At 42.7% G+C, this 9,414-nt stretch overlaps 1 non-coding gene across 1 annotated transcript; it reads right to left on the reverse strand.

Moving 5' to 3' along the window:
- Positions 1-8,692: 8,692 nt before the first annotated feature.
- Positions 8,693-8,891, reverse strand: LOC145357653 (U2 spliceosomal RNA). The gene has a single exon (XR_013889343.1). It is a non-coding gene; the product is annotated as a U2 spliceosomal RNA (small nuclear RNA).
- Between the last annotated feature and the right edge of the window lie 523 nt (positions 8,892-9,414).

Genomic DNA, 9,414 nt, shown 5'->3' on the forward strand with positions numbered 1-9,414 from the left:
GTCAGTCACTTTGAATGTACACATTGTAAAATTGCACACATCAAAAAAGAGATCAATTGTTGCATGTTTGCTGTTTACTTGTACCAGCTTTTACATGCTTAACTACAACTGTGGCCTTCTACTGAAATCAGTGACTTACAACTGCTTCAATATGCAATTATTGGTGTTTAATTTTTCAAAACTATTATTGTGATCTGATTGTTCCTTGGACCAGGCAGTGTGTTGTCTTAAGCTTCCCATGTGCAGTATATGCCAATTTTCTGTGCTTTGTATGTGAGCACTTAATTGTCTTAATCTTTGAGGTCAAAAATTTCTGTGATTGGGTCTGAAAAGAGTGTAGTTGTGCTTCATTACGAAGCTTATTGTTACAGTAACTTGCAGGAGAGGCAACAGTCGGTATATTTCTTTTTTTCAATTTTTATAAACCAAATTCCTGGACAAAATAAGATGTTGCCTTTTTTTTAAAAAAATATTCTTCTCTCATACTTTGACGACTATTTTCTGCTTGCGAGCCTTGTACATACTTTGTATGTGGTACCATTTATTATTTTGCTACCTTGGTGGCTGCATGGAGATTTGTCCTGTAGCTATTGGAGAAATTAAAGTTACATTTGAAATAAAGTATTGCAAAATAGATTTTGTAATGTCAGAGGTGTGAGAACTGTGGTTTTTGGCTATTGAATTTTTGTGCATTAATATACCAACGCGATACCTCATGATTTGTCCCCTTGCATCCTGCACATGGTTTTTCTCTGTCTTCACATTGCAACTCCAAAAAAAAAATTGCCTTTGCTCAGATAAATGCAGTTAGTCAGGGTAAGTAATTTGCCAGCTCACATTGTGTCAGGGAGTAGTGAGGCCTCGCCAATCATCCCCCGATGGTGAATTCCTGGCTCCAGCCAGGAAAAAGCTGCCTTTGTGCTGGAAGAAGGCTGCATCCCTAACAAAAGAACTACACTGGTAGAAAGATGGAAACGATTGGCAGTGTGCATACTTTCAGAAAGTGTTAACATCTTCCAAGTAATCTGCTGCCTCAAGGATACTGATCGACCGTAAAACCTGTCAGTGTAGATTTAGTTTAATTACTGGATGGTGCCGTGGGTTCGACACTGGATTCAAATCTAGGCCCAGAATGTTGGCAAGAGTCTTTGTGAAATGTGTTTGCAACCCAATCCAGTGGACCCAGAGTCTTTAGCAGTACCTTAATATGGCCATCTTACTTAGTACAGTCACGGCATAACTGACGTCAGAAGTGGAGTAGTGGCAGATTGGTGCAATAGCAGGTGCTCCAATTATCTAGGAACTGCTTGATGAAGACCGGGTGACATGAAAGGAAAAAATGCTTCCTTCTCCAGTGCTAGGCAGGGACTTGTACACAAAGTTCACAAGTGAAAATTGTGCGCGGCATGACATCTGACTGTTGGTAAATTCGAGTAATTATATGCCTCTAAGGACCGTTTTACATGTTGGCTATTGCTACAATAATCACCAGAGCAATAACTAACCTGAGCTTGAATCTAATTTTTAGAAAGTAAAATATTTGTTTTGCCAGAAAGTAAGAGCTGAAGGTGACTATTTGTCATTCCTGATGTTTTAATTCTTCAGTTTTTTCTCAGTCGTATTTGAGATTGTCTCTGATTACTGGTGTCCTTTAATGCTGCAGTATTGGTTTGTTATGTAGTCCTGGCAATACCTTTTTTGGTAAAAGAATGAATATGCTTTTTTTCTTATTAATGAACTGAAAGTTATGCAAAGGTCTTGTCTCTAATTTAACACTGGCAGCCCAGTTTGTTGCAAGTGGATTTATTCAGTTTCCATTAATCCACTTCTCAATAGCTGGTTAAAATCTGGCAGCACCGGGTTGCAGCACAGTGATATGGCAAGGTAGCAATTGGTCTGCATCTCCTGGAATTTTAACAGATGAGGAAAAGATGAGTGCCATGCCAGGTCTAGTATATAAATGGACTCTGAATCTTGGCAATTTTATATGAGAACACAATGCTGGAAATATACAGTGAACTGCTTGGCAGCTGAAAGGCAAAAGTGAGTTCACATTTTGGGCTAGTCCCAAAGTGCACTCACATCCCAAAACTGACACTGCGCACAGACTTTACTCAGGTGATTTTGCTGGATACGTGGCACAATTTGTTCAGAGTGGCAGAGACTGCACAGAAAATATGTAGGTAGGAGTGTACAATGGGAGGCAATTGGGTGGATGTTAGGGGTGGGGGGGGGGGGGTGGTGGAGGAGATTGCCTGGGATTGAGGGGGCAAGGGAGAGAGGGATATCGACCAAGGGCAGGCAAAGGGATTTGACATCATGTTCAGCTCAATATCCTGACCTGTTCCTGTGCTGATCTATATTCTAATTGCAGAAATACCTGGGATAATTAGATGCACACGTGAGGAAGCGACCGCTTGATGGGATTAGCTGTTGGAATTGCCACATATATCGCAGTGTCTTTTCTGTTTCTGTACGTCACTGTTTCAGATACTGATGGGCCTGCTTTACGGTCCTAACATTTTTTTTGAAAAGCTTGGTCTATTCGAATTCTAGTATATACAGAAAGGAAGAAAGTAATAATGACTAAAACTGTAAGTAAAACTATAAATGCAATATTTCTTCAGATTTGTAACCAATCTAAACTGATTCTACTTGATTCATTATTCCAAAGATTCAAATCCAATTTGGTTTTGGCAAATCATTTTTTTCTTTCTCTTTTTGAGTGAGGTATGTTGTTGTCAAGGAACAGAATAAGTTCCAGCTCATTCAGCCAGTGTCCTGCACAGTACCATTGGACTCATCCTGTTTGTCTTTATTGGTACTTCTGTTGTATCAGTGTGACTTTCCCATCTCGGAGTAAGTTTGCCAAACCAGGGGCAGTTTAATGTTAGCTGATTGGATTTTAATGAATTGCCTTTGGAACCTGCAAGTGGCAAAGTCCTTGGCTGGACCGGGTTTGAAACTGGTCCCAAGGGTGCGTGGCAGAATACAGCCCACATCAATCTACTCTCACTTTTGTGTGTAGCATTTTCATTTTCCAGTGTTAGTTATTGATCAGACATAACTGAAGCCTTAGCTCGATAGTGACTTTATTTCTGATTTATTAGTGCCGTTCTCTCACTTTGTCAGTGCTAGATATTTACAATGGAAACTGGGACGTACTTTTTCACACTCGAGCTGCTAGAAGTTTGAAATTCCCTGCCCCAAAGGACTGCAGCTGCTATGACATTTGGAAATTTCAAGATGGACAGGAGTTATTGGTGGATCACACTACCCAATCTGTCTGTGTAAGTGAAGCTATGCTGCCTTGGATTTGAGGTACGGATTATCTGTGACTTAAGTGAATGACAGAACAGGCTTGAGGGGTTCAATAGCTGCCTTCTGTAGCTACTGTACGTAGCAATCTTTTAAATAAAAATGGCAGGGGCAGCTGAATGCACAGTCTTGACCTTAATAAAGAAGCACAACCTTAAGTTTTTAGTTTGCTTATTAGTGTCACAAGTAGACTTACATTAACACTGCAATGAAGTTATTGTGAAAATTCCCTAGTTGCTACACTCCAGTGCCTGTTCAGGTACACTGAGGGAGAATTTAACATGCTCAATGCACCTTACCAGCACCTCTATTGGACTGTGGGAGGAAAGCGGAGCACCTGGAGGAAACCCACGCAGACACGGGGAGAACATGCAGACAGTGACCCAAGCTGGGGATCAAACCCAGGTCCCTGGCGAGGCGACAATGCTAACCACTGTGCCGTTTTCTCAATTGTTGCATGTTTTCAGGTCCCATTTTTCCCCCCAAACTCCCCAGCTGCCGGTAAGTTTTTATTAAAGAACAATCCACCAATTTCATTCATCCTTTTGCTGATATGATAGTCAACTTCAAATCGTATTTTTCTGTTGTCTCAGAACACGAAAAGTACATCCCTCCAAACTAATATGTTAAAATTACTTGCCCAAATTCATTAACAATGCAAATGATTTACTGAAGCAAGAACATGTAGTAGAACATTAAAAACACCATTCTTGCTTATTATAGCGAAAGGTCCAATGATTAGCTTTACACCATGAGAATGGTATGAAAGTCCCACAAGGCAATGACCAACTTTACACATTAATAACTCAACAACCAGTCTCTCACAATGGGTAGTGAAACTAGCCTTATTCCCTGATAGCAAAGGATGACATTGTTACCTGTATGTAAACTATTCTACTGCTTTAAAACAGCATAAGAAGATGATCACTCGTGCGTTCTTGTCCTGCCTGCCACGGGAATCGTAGCAGGCGAAGGGCGGACCATGCAAAGGTCCATTGACCTCAGACAGGACTTTTTGGTTTTGGGGTGGATGCGGCTGGAAAATCCCACCCAAAGTCTGGAAATAGACTTTGAAATAACAGCCAGGCCTGTTTCCTCCAGCTGCTCCGGTTTCCTCCCACAGTCCAAAAGACGTGCTGGTTAGGTGCATTGGCCATGCTAAATTCTCCCTCAGTGTACCCGAACAGGCACTGGAGTGTGACGACTAGGGGATTTTCACAGTAACTTCAATGCAGTGTTAATTTAAGTCTACTTGTGACATAGGTGGGAGCTCTAAAGTTCCAGGTTCAAATCCCACTCCAGCATTTGAGCACAAAAATCAAGGCTAACACTCCAGTGCCGTACAGAGGGAGTGCTGCACAGCTGGAGGAGCTGCCTTTCAGCTAAAACTGAGGCTGCAGCTGCCTGCTTGCCTGCTCCCCTGGAACTATTTCGAAGGTTTCAATCACAAAAAAACAGATTCCAATCACATAGATATTTGTGGGTGTTTACTGTATGGAAATTGTTTACCAAGGACAGTGGCCTTCCTTCACACAAAGGGCCTAAAGACTGATTCTCGCACCAGTGAGAGACTAGCTGACAGCAGAGGAAAATGGTGACGTTTCCCGTGGGCTGGAATGTGCCTCCATGATGATCAGTGGCTCCAGTATCTTGACAACAAGCATCAACACTGAAAACAACACTCGATAACCACTTTGGCCCCTGTGGCAGAAGCTGTCCCGCATACATTGGTCTCTTCAGCTATTAGTAAAAATGCACCATACAGAGTTACCCCATCCCCAGTGTGTTTGATTTGTTGTGTGTGTCCACCGTCTTGTGTAGCTGGAAGGGTGCTGACGACAGGAGTATTTTGTTAATAATAAAGCACTTTGAGACGGCACATGGTCGCGAAAAGTGCTTTATAAATATCTTTTCAGAAAGGTCTTTGTAACAGCCTTAAATGATAATCATAGGAGGAAATTTATCCCAGTGTTCCAAATCACATTCTCTATGAAGACATATTTTCCCTTGAGAAGAACTTGATATTTACCCAAACTGATTATTATTTTAATGCCGGATTGGCCCAGTGCAGTCTGAGACTTTCCAGAGATTTGAACTCAGTTGGAAAGTACAACTGGTGGAATCAGCACAAGTTAATTCCTGTCCTTCAGTTAAAATACGGTCAGTTTGGGAACGAAAACTTATTGCAGTTACCAACACATTATAATGTTCCAAAGAAATCCTCAGACTTTATTTTGATGACACTGGAACTGTAGAAACTTCGTAAAACTGCAGACCTTGTAGTTAACAACGTCATCCACAGTTTGCTACGCTGCAACTTCTTGAACACCACTTTGGGCAATTAATTAAATACTCCCAGTTCTGGCTGGTAAAAGGGAAGCAGAAACACACACCCACAGGAGGCAAAAACAGAGAAGGCTGTCCTGAGTAATAGTGTCTTTTTGTCTTGCGTGAAGGAATATTTCTTCATACACAGTCTGTATCACGTGACTTTGCAAAACTGTTTTCTCCACATTTGTATATTTCCCAAGTGAACGCTAGTTGCTGTGAGACTCTGATTTAAACCACAATTCACTCCTGTTTCAGCCTCTTCCATATCTCTCCTCCACAAACATTAAGTCCCCTCATTCTGGACCGCATTAAGTTGATCTTTCTCCACACCCTAGCTGTAACACCACCTTCTACACTCTCTCCTTTCCTTCTGTCTATGAATGGGATGCCTTGTCTATATAGCAAGCAAGAAACAATACTTTTCACTGTATACTAATACATGTAACAATACTAAATCAAATCTCTTTCCATCTACTGCACAACATCCTCACTCCCATCCAGATAAACAATAAAATTATCAGGACATATTCAAATCAAACACAATTTACCTTTACTAAATCCATGTTGGCTGTCATTTATTAAGCTAAGTTTTTCCAAGTGACAATTGCTCTTAATCCCATTAATTGTCTTTGAATGTTTTCCCACCAGGCAACCAACCTGTAGCTACTGAATTTAACTTTGTGTGGGGTGGGTGGTTACCATTGACCAAAACCTGAACTAGACTAGCCATATAAATACTCTGGCTACAAGAACAGGTCAGAGGCTAGGAATCCTGTGGTAACTCACCTCCTGATTCCCCAAAACCTGTCTGCCATCTACAAGGTACAAGTCAGGAGTGTGATGGAATACTCTCCACTTGCCCGGATGGGTGCAGCTCCAACAACACTCAAGAAACTTGACACCATCCAGGACAAAGCAGCCCTGCTTGATTGCTGCCCCTTCCACAAACATTCAATCCCTCCACCGCTGACAAACTATGACAGCAATGTGTACAATCTATGAAATTCATTGCGGGATCTCACGAAGGTTCCTTAGGCAGCACCTTCCAAATTCACAACCGCTGCCATCTAGAAGGACAAGAACAGCAGAAACCTGGGAACACCACCACTGGAAGTTCCCCTCCAAGTCATTCACCATCCTGACTTGGAAATGTATCGCTGTTCCTTCACTGTCGCTGGGTCAAAATCCTGGAACTCCCTCCCTAACAGCACTATGGGTGCACCTCCACCATAGAAGCAGCAGTGTTTAAGATGGCAGCTTGCCACCACCTGCTCAAGGGCAACTAGAGATGGCCATAAATGCTGGCATCCCATAAAATGAATTTTAAATATCCTCTCCCCTTATATAAACAAGGGTGTAACATTTGCAAATCTTCAGTCCCCTGGTACTGTCCACGTGGCCAAGGTGAATTGGAAGATTGTGGTCACTGACTCTGCAATTTCACCCTTACAGTGGCCCTGTGACGTATCTCACCTGACTGGGTGACCTGTGTAATAACTTTGGAGGTGACTCATTATGACTTCAAGTTAAGAAGGATTTATTCCCAACAATATACATAAGCAGTGATCAAACAGAACTACAAGACATGATTACACTCTTTGCTCCCTGGCTCCAACTGAGTTTCCAACCCAGCCGCAAATGCACGCCTTGCTCCCAATTGGCTCAACATCCCACATTGACTCTCTGTAGAGTCTGGCCCAATCATGTGGCCCTCATGAGTTGTCACCTTAAAGGGGCCATGCTACAGGATCTGTCTATTTTGAGCACTGCAAACATTTTACGTGCCTCTATCTATTTTTATCCCATCCAATGTCACTAATACCCCCTCAGTGATTCTGTGGAGTTTGCATGTTCTCCCCATGTCTGTGTGGGTTTCCTCCGGGGCTCCGGTTTCCTCCTACAGTCAGAAAGATGTGCAGGTTAGGTAGATTGGCCATGCTAAACTGCCCTTTAGTGTCAGGGAGACCAGCTAGGGTAAATGCATGGGGCTGGGGCCTGGGTGGGATTGTGGTCAGTGCAGACTCAATGGGCCAAATGGCCTTCTGTCCTGTTGGATTCTATGATTCTGTTGCTATTCAAACAAATTCCTACAAAGGATGGAATTACAAACTCAAAAAGGGGCTCATAGTTTCAGAGCAAAAGTAAAATATAACTCCATTCCACACAGCAGCCTTGTTGAGTTTGACCTCTTTACACCTCTTACTGGTCATGTAGGAGAACTGCAGCTGCAGTTTCGCCACTGCCCACAGGTGGTGCTAGCAGCAAGCTTTGCAGTTCAACACTGCAGCTTCTTGGGTAGTACACCTTACATGTATTGAGATGCTTTCATCATTATGTTAATAGCAGTGCATGAATGCTGCTGGATGCAGTATCATTCTTTCCTTAACAGGAGCTTAGTTTGGTCATTTGCTACAAGCGTGGTTTGTTTGTCTCTTAGAATTACAACATCATAGAATCTCTGCAGTGCAGAAATAAGGAGGCCATTTGGCCCAATGAGCTTACATTGAATACAATCTCACCCAGGCCATATCCACATAACCCCATGCATTTAACCTGCTAATCTCCTGACACCGGGGGCAATTTATCATGGCCAATCAAATTAACCGGCACATCTTTGGACAGTGGGAGGAAACCAGACACCTGGAGAAAACCCATGCAGACACGAGAAGAACTTGCAGACTCCACACAGACAGTAACCCAAGGCTATAATTGAACCTGGGTCACTGGCGTTGTGAGGCAGTAGTGCTAACCACTGTGCCACCGTGCCGCCCATCTCTTGGGGTGCTGATTGGCCCCTTGAATCACTGGGGCCTCAGTCATCTGGTGATTGCCTGATTCCTCAGGCTGTTGGAGGGAAAGGCTTCAGAAAGAGGTCCATATCAATCGGCCCATCTGGTTGTAGTCCATTCATCACACATTCAGTTTTATTTTACATTTTATTCCAATCCAATCAAGTCAAATTAAACCCAATTCAGAGTCCCAACAAGTTGGGACATTCCCGATCCAAGCTGACAAGACAGGGCTCTCACCTCCTGTCTTGGGCTTGATCTACATGATCCAAGCTGATTGGAGTAGGTTTAGCTCCTCCTCCAAGGCTTGATCTTATTTGCATCTTAGCCAAATGGCCGAGATGCCACTTTAAAAAATTGCTTCAAATGAAGCTGAAATGTAACCTAATGACTCCAACCAAGTGCAGCATGTCGATACTACACTTGATCTTAGCCAAAAGGCCGAGAAGCGATACAGTTTTTTTTTCCAAAAATACACTTTATTCATAAAAATCTCAAGTAATCTATTACAATGTACAGGGCTTCGAGTAGCAAAACAATGTGGAATCAAAACATTTTCGCAGATCTGTCCAAACTACAGTGACTACATTTCAATACTTAAAAAACTATATCCATGTCTCAATATTTACATATTTGTACTAATTACAATGATTACATTTCAGTACTTAAAACTATATACATGCCTCAATAGATTACTGTGTGCCGTTAGTGCTCAGATTGGCACACAGTTACGCAGATCGAGGGTATTCTGCAGTTCTCGGGCCCTCGGTCTGCCTCCGTTAAAAGGCCTTACAGTGTGGCCTTTCCCCACTGTGCCTTTGCGGCGGCTGCCCCAAGCTTCAGCCCGTCCCTTAGCACGTAGTCCTGGACTTTGGAATGTGCCAGTCTGCAACACTCGGTCGAGGACAGTTCTTTCAGCTGGAAGATCAGCAAGTTTCGGGCGGACCAAAGTGCGTCCTTCACCGAGTTGATGACC

This window comes from Carcharhinus amblyrhynchos, chromosome 23 (assembly GCF_965287045.1).
Source record: "Carcharhinus amblyrhynchos chromosome 23, sCarAmb.v2.hapA, whole genome shotgun sequence".
NCBI lineage: Eukaryota > Metazoa > Chordata > Chondrichthyes > Carcharhiniformes > Carcharhinidae > Carcharhinus > Carcharhinus amblyrhynchos.